The following is a 7736-nucleotide window of genomic DNA, read 5'->3' as shown; positions in this document are numbered from 1 at the left end:
GAAAAAGGGCACTCAGCTTCTGGTGCTGTGCCAACTAAAGCAGCAGGCACTCTGTGTACCAAAAATGGAAAACCTGATAACACATTCCATTCCCCATAGCAGCAGGTCTGAGCAATGCTCAGCTACAGAACAACAGAGTAAACATCTCAACACAAACTCAAATGATCCTCAAATCAGTGACAAAACCCAAAAAGACAACACAAACTACTGAAAAGAACAAATGAGAGGTAATATTGAGTCCCATCAATACCCTTAACTCTACCATCTCCTTCTCTTTCAACTCATCTGTTCCTACCAGATCCCAGCCCTGGCTTATACCTCAGATCCACTTCCTCTGGCCTGATTTGCCTCTCAAAGAAAAAAGGAGACCTAGAAGATTTTTTTGTGTATAAGATTGCCCTCTTCTTCTCCAATTCTGTCATCTTTTTCACCAAACAGTCCTATTTCTCCTACCTCAAAATCCCAACACTTGTTTGCCAGTTTTTACTCCCTCCTTAAACTCTCCACCACCACTCACCCTCTCTATCCAGGTTCTTGTTGACTGCAGGAAGATTGGAAAGATCAGACTTTCCCCATTCCTCCTCTCCTCATCCTTTCCTTTCCCACATCCCTTCTTTCCATTCACCAAGTGAGGGGGTGTTTTTTAGGATGGGGGAATAAATTCCTGTTTGTACATACAGGGAAAGCAGTAAGAGGACAGAGAGAGTTTCAAGGCGAGAGAATTCTGAGGGCAGGGCCAAGGAAGGTGAACAACAGAAGAGTGAGTCAAAGGGGAAAGTGGAGGAATTGAAAGTGGAGAATAGATGACCTGAGGTTACTCATTTATTCTCCACTTCCAGTTCCTCCATTTTCCCCTCACAGTTCCCTCACCTTGAAACTCTCTCTGTCCTCTTTCTGCTTTCCCTGTATGTATAAACAGGCATTTATTCCTGCATTCTAAAAAAATCCCCTCACCTCATCCATCTCTCTCCTCCCCTTTACTTCTAATCTCAGTGGAAGTCTGGCTACAAGTGCTGCATCAACATCCTTTCCTTTGACTTACTCCTAGATCCCCTCCACACTGTGTTCTAGCCCCTTCATTCTACTAAAGTCCGCAACAACCTCCTCAGCCAAATTTCAGGGCCTGTGCTCCTTCCTTGACTTTATCACTGGCTTTGATACAGTGGATCACTTATCTTCAACATTCTGTCTTGCCTCAGAATTTATTATACTGTTTTCTCCTGGTCCTCTTCCTACAAAATTCATCTAGGGTTTCTTTCACTTCCTGGCTTATTTCCTCATTTGTCATGCCCCTGCCCTCCCTTTCTAGGTAGGCCTCCTGGCTTTGGTTATGACTCAGATTCCTGTGCAGTGGTCACCAACCGGTTGATTGTGATTGACTGGTCGGTCATGGAGCATCTGACAGTTGATCTCAGTCTCAGTCAAGGGTTGCCAATCCTCCTGCAGCCAAACCGGGAGTTTGGCCACTAACAGTCCGGTGGCACAGTGGGGCTAAGGCAGGCTCCCTGCCTGCCCTGGCCCCGTGCCACTCCTGGAAGAGCACCCCAACCCCCTGCCTCAGTCCTGAGCCCCCCACCACCAAACTCCTTCCCAGAGCCTGCACCCCGAACTCTGGCCCCAGCCCTGAGCCCCCTCCCACACCCCAACCGCTCCTAGAGCCTGCACCCCACACCTCCTCCTGCACCCCAACCTGCTGCCCGAGCCCCCACCCAGAGCCAGCACCCTGCAACCCATCCTGCACCCCGACCTCCTACCCCAGCCCTAAGCCCCCTCCTTCACCCAAACTCCCTCCCAGAGCCTGAACCCCCTCCTGCACCCCAACCCCCTGCCCCAAGCTGAGGCCAGAGCCCCTCCCACACTCCGAACCCCTCGGCCCCAGCCCAGAGCCTGCACCTCAACCCCCTGTCCCAGCCCAGTGAGCGTGAGGCAGAGTGAGTGATGGAGGGAGGGGGAATGGATTGAGTTGGGTGGGGCCTTGGAGAAGGGGCGGGGCAGGGGCACGGCCTCAGAGAAGGGGCAGGGCAGGGGGTGGGGCAAGGGGTTTGGGTTTGTGTGATTACTGTTATTTCTACATTTTCTTTGAGGTAGATCATGGGTTGCACTTAAATTCAAAAAGTGATCTTGTGCTTAAAAAGGTTGGAGACCACTGCTGTATAGCAACAACAGTCCTTGGGGACAGATTTCAGAGTAGCAGCCATGTTAGTCTGTATCCGCAAAAAGAAAAGGAGTACTTGTGGCACCTTAGAGACTAACAAATTTATTTGAGCATAAGCTTTTGTGAGCTACAGCTCACTTCATCGGATGCGTCCTAGGGGAGTAAGGCTATTAGTCTGGGGCTTCTGTGTTTGCTTAGTTTAATCTTTTTTGCATTTGATAATTACATTTGGTCCCATACACTCTCTTTATTCCGCTGACTAATCCTGGGAATGAGTGCAGGAACTAGGGTAACCAGATAGCAAGTGTGAAAAATTGGGACAGGGGGTGGGGGGCTATAGGTGCCTATATAAGACAAAGCTCTGAATATTGGGACTGTCCTAATCAAGTTGAGACATCTGGTCACCCTAGTAGGAAACTGATCTTTTCTTAGATCTGACAGGATAACAAAAGCCAGTCTTGGATACAAGCACTATGATTCCTTAGAGTCCTGCATTTCTGTGACGCTCAGTACCCAGTTGCCACTTTTTCTTATGCATCATAATAGAGTGACAACCCCGCCAACATTGTCTCTACACTAGTGGTGGTTAAAATGATGCTGTGTCTGTGTGTCATCAGGTTGTGTGGTGTATACATTTCATGGGCCACTGATGAGTGACTTTGGGACATGTAAACATTCCCAGGCAGTGCCTGAGGGATGGATATCATTTCCATAAAATACGAGTGATTTCAGAAATTTGAGCACATTTACACATCATCTTGTAGCCTGGCATCACCCAGTCTCCTCTCTGGCAGTAATGTGACACAAGGGACTGGAAACTTGCTGCTGTTGCAGCTACAACCCTGTATCTTCAGCCAGCTCCAATACATCATTTAAGGAAGTCACTTCCTACATTTTGTCTAGTCCCATGAACTTCTCATATGTTTGACCACAATGTAAAGAATAATTCCAAAATAAACTCATCAGACTTTCCCAAAATAGTGATTCAACTCATGGAGGACAACACAGTATACCAACTCCAGAGTTTCGAAGCCTGATTTCCTGTTATGACCTGGCATAAAAAAGGTAGGAGATTTTTCTTCTGATTTTGTTTTTTTCCAAACATTCTGATCTGACTGATCCATTGCCTAATTACCCTCAAACTTTCCACAACATAATTAAAAAAAAACTTACTGAAGATGAGAAATTTCAGTTAGATTGGTTCATTTTGGGTACAGCCACTTGACATTTTTCAAAGAAAATTTCACATTTTTTCTATTAGTTTATAGACCTAGCTAATTGTTTTAAAAAATTATGCATCTCAATACAAGTTTGGAGCAAAAAAATGTCCCCATGTTACCACGATTTGCCAACCAGTTCTAGTTTTAGCAAAGTTAAAGGAAGTTTTTTAAAAAAGCTTTATAGTGAGAAGCTACTTACAACTAGAACTGGTTGAAAAAATGGACTTATTTTTCACCAAATGTTTTTCCCCAGGAATGTTTTCAATGAAAGTTTGAACCAGCTATATTTATTACAGTGATAGGCCCCAATCATACTTTTTATGTGCTGCGAGTAGTCTCATTAACGTCAAGTTAAACATGTGTGTAAATGTTTACAAGACTGATGACTTAATTTACAGGTCAGCTACAGTTATCAGATTTCAAAGAGATATGTCTATGTGGAACTTCAGTATTTTGCTTTTTTTCAGATAATATTTTGTATTAGTTATTCTGTCCCCATTTCATACAGCACACTTTGTGTATAAATTGAATGTTTATTCCAGAAAAATCATCCTAATGTCCAATGGTAAGTTCTCAAGATCATAAATCACCTTAGATATTAGCACAGCTGGTGATCAATGCTCAAGAGAAGCCCGAGACTTGAATAACATGGGTGTTGCAAATCAGGATTCAAGTAAGTGGGCAGAGAGTTTGCACAATGCCTGCCTGTTATGCTTGGCTCTAGCCCTTGATTTCTTGGGCACTAAAACTCAACTAAAATCTGTATTTAAAATGACATATTAAAATATAAACAGAAAAAGAGTAATTAGGGTGGCAATTGGCAGGAGATGGAGTGACGCGGCAGGTTGGCTCAAAGGTGTCCCAAGAAATGAGAATTACGGTATCAAAAATCACAAACTAGTGAAACAGTGAGAGGACAAAAGGTTTACAAATTAAAATGGAAGCTGAAATGTAACTAAATAATTACAAAAGTATCTATGCTTGAAATAGATACCTATTCTTAATAGTATCTATTGCTTAAATGCCACAAAATAAAGGTGAGGGGAACCCCCAAGATTAAGATATTGAATAAAGGGGAAAGTGCCCAAAAATGGGGATAGGGTCAGTGGAAGAAGGACTGAAAACAGCATATACTGGAGAGGCTACAGAGCCATAAATATTTTCCTCCATGGCTAGGATGCTGCCTTCTTTGCACCCAAACCTCCCATTGACTTAGTTGCTCAAGTAATGCAAGCTTTTCAGTAATAGTGTCCAAAAGTAAGTAATTTCTTGTCTGAGGCACTGGTCTCTCAATTCAGTAAATGATTCCCTTGGACCAATGAATTGATACTGGTACAAGATCTCTACTAGAGACTGGCTGGAACCAAACCCACAAATCTATACATCGGATCTGGGCTCAGAACCCAGTGATGAGCAATTTGAATAGCATGTGCATCCTGTTAGTTGAATTTGAACAAAATGGCACTACTGATGCAGCTGTAAACCCAGATGAATATAAGTCCTTTAAGTTGACAATGACATCACAATCACATCTCCCATCTGTGTCAGATAATAGGAACCCAGCATCATAAGGTTAAAAGCTGTGTCACTGTTCGATTCTGGTTGCTTGTTTGTATGTCATGCAAAGTGTTACAGCTCTGCCGTGCTTCTTCCTTGGTTGTAGTAAATAAATAAAAAGGTAAAATAAGTGAGAGTAAATATTAAAACCTAGGCAAAGTAAGAAGAGAGAAACTAAGGACTGGATCCTAAGTCCAATCCTTTCAGCTAACTCAGGGGTTCTCAAACTTCATTGCATTTCAACCCCCTTCTGACAAGAAATATTAACACGACCCCAGGAAGGGAGACTGAAGCCTGAGCCTGCCCGAGTCCCACCACCCAGCGTGGGGGGACCAAAGCCAAAGCGTGAGCCCCACCGCCTATGGCAGGGGGCCCATGATGGGGGGCGTGTAACCTGAGTCCCACTACCCAGGGCTGAAGGCCTCGGGCTTCAGCTTTGGCCCCGGGTGGTGGGGATTGGGCTTCAGCCCTAGACCCCAGCAAGTCTAATATCAGCCCTGGCGACCCCATTAAAATGGGGTCATGACCCACTTTGGGGTCCCGACCCACAGTTTGAGAACCGCTGAACTAACTCCAGTGGGCTTTGGATCAGGCACTTAAATTGCCAAGCCTTCCAATCTTGGTTTCACCTCTTTATAGTTTAATCCTGCCAGAGTACTAGTGCAAGAGCAGATGGCGCCAGTGTCCTTATTACGGCAGCAGCAGTAGAAAATATTGCACAATCGCATGCCAAAAGAAGCATCTGTGAACCTTCTTTGGTGCCAGCCTGTTGTTCTTATTGGCTGCTTGTCAGACAAGTTTGTACATGATGTTTTTTCTCCCCTAAAAGTCTCAGCATTGCGTTACTGAGCTTTAAACCCCAGAGGGCCTCAGCGTACAAGACTTTTTCACATGCCGGCATTGAGATGAAGGTGAATAGCAAAAAGAGCATACGAAGGATTGTATTATTTAATGTGGAATTAAAATCTTTTCATGATCATACGTTTCTTATCCAACTGAGAAGTGTGAGTTTCCTGCATGCAATTGCAGATGGCTGTGGTGGCATCCAAAGCAAATCAGATGAATTGTACATTTTTACATATCACTCCTGAGCCAAAGTATATTCTTTCCAAACACATTTATCTAAGTGTTTGGATTTTGTTCCCCAACGGTGCTAGCAGCCTGGTTTTCAGAGCTACTCCCATTGCTTTGTGCTCAGCTCTTCTGGAGATCGGGCTCCCACTACTTTTACAAATCTTTAAAATAAATGAAAACAAAATACAGTAAGATGCCTATTCTTATTATTTATATTACTGTCATGCAGTGCCCCAGTCCTAATCAAAGAAGTGCCAGAATGCGCTTCTGGTACATCCGGTAAGTGATAGTGGTGTAAGTAGTGGACCACCATTATTGCTTCCCCGAAAAGTGCCAGAACAGTAAAGCAACCCAATTAAACAAACTCCTCCCACCATCATATGACTTTATTCTCAACCCGCCCCACTCAGACAATAGGTACACCCTGCAGCATGCTCTTCTAAAGATCAGCAGACCTGGGTTCTGCTGGAGCAGGGCATGGAGTCAGTTCCAGAGTCAGTTCCAGAGTTGAGGACCCCTGACAAAAATTGCCTTGCCACCATCCTCTTTCATTTACATAGAAAGCAGTTAGTTCAAGAGCCTCCTTTGGTTGCAGCTGTGTCCATATCACACTGAAATAGAGAGGCTCTCTCAGGTAACCAAGTCCTAAACCATGTAGGGAATTATAAGACTAAACCAATGCTTTAAACTCCGCCAGGAAACTAATTGAAAGCCAGAGCAGATCGTGGTGCACCTGTGTAATATGCTCTCTGTGTGAAGCGCTGCCTAATAAATGGGCTGCTACATTCTACAGTAGCTTCATCTTCCGAACATAGCCCCATGTTGAGTGTATTACAGGAGTGTAATCTCAAATGGAGTTTTCACCGCATGAGCCTTCACAGTGATAAATTGTTTTCAGTGCAGTCAACATAATAAAAACTAGAGAGTGTCATATTTAAAGACAGTAGAATGAAATCTTGATTATCCGCAAGAAGGTCCTGATCTTGCAAAATGCTGAGCCTTTAAGTCAATGGAAGTTGAGGGTGATCAACACCTTGTGAGGTTGCGTCTGAAATGCAGAAGAGGCATTCATTTAGATAAATATGGTTTCAGTTAAGTGAGGGACTTGTAGTAGGTAGGGGGCATATTCATTTAGATACATTTATTAGGTAGTTCAGCTTTGTATGGTCAAGATTTCACTATCGTCAGATATTAGCTAAACTTTCTTCAACAGGAGATTCACCTCTGTTTGGATTTATCCTAAATTTCTTCGGAAACTTGTAATCTGTATCTCTTCATATTGCACGTTTGGTGTTGCTTTGAAAAATAGAAGACCTTCAGCATATTAGTAAATAATATGGTCTTTTCTGATTTTCCTTCTGCAAAACTGTTTTGTTATCAGTGATGGCCTTATGCTGTAATATTCTACCATTTTATCCCCAATATAAGATGTTTATAGGAGAAACTGTCCATTCTGTCTCAGTTTTGCTTTGATAAAGCTAATTCCATTTACATAAAATTAATACAGTAACTCCTCACTTAAAGTCCTCCTGGTTAATGTTGTTTTGTTGTTATGCTGCTGATCAATTAGGGAACATGCTCATTTAAAGCCGTGCAATGCTCCTTTATAAGGTTGTTTGGCAGCTGCCTGCTTTGTCCACTGCTTGCAGGAAGAGCAGCCCGTTGGAGCTAGCTGGTGGGGGCTTGGAACCAGCGTGGACTGACAGCTCCCCCATCAGCTCCCCACTCCC

Source organism: Lepidochelys kempii, chromosome 6 (genome assembly GCF_965140265.1).
Source record: "Lepidochelys kempii isolate rLepKem1 chromosome 6, rLepKem1.hap2, whole genome shotgun sequence".
Classification (NCBI taxonomy): Eukaryota; Metazoa; Chordata; order Testudines; family Cheloniidae; genus Lepidochelys; species Lepidochelys kempii.
The sequence above is the reverse complement of the archived record's forward strand: the minus strand, read 5'-3'. Positions refer to the sequence as shown.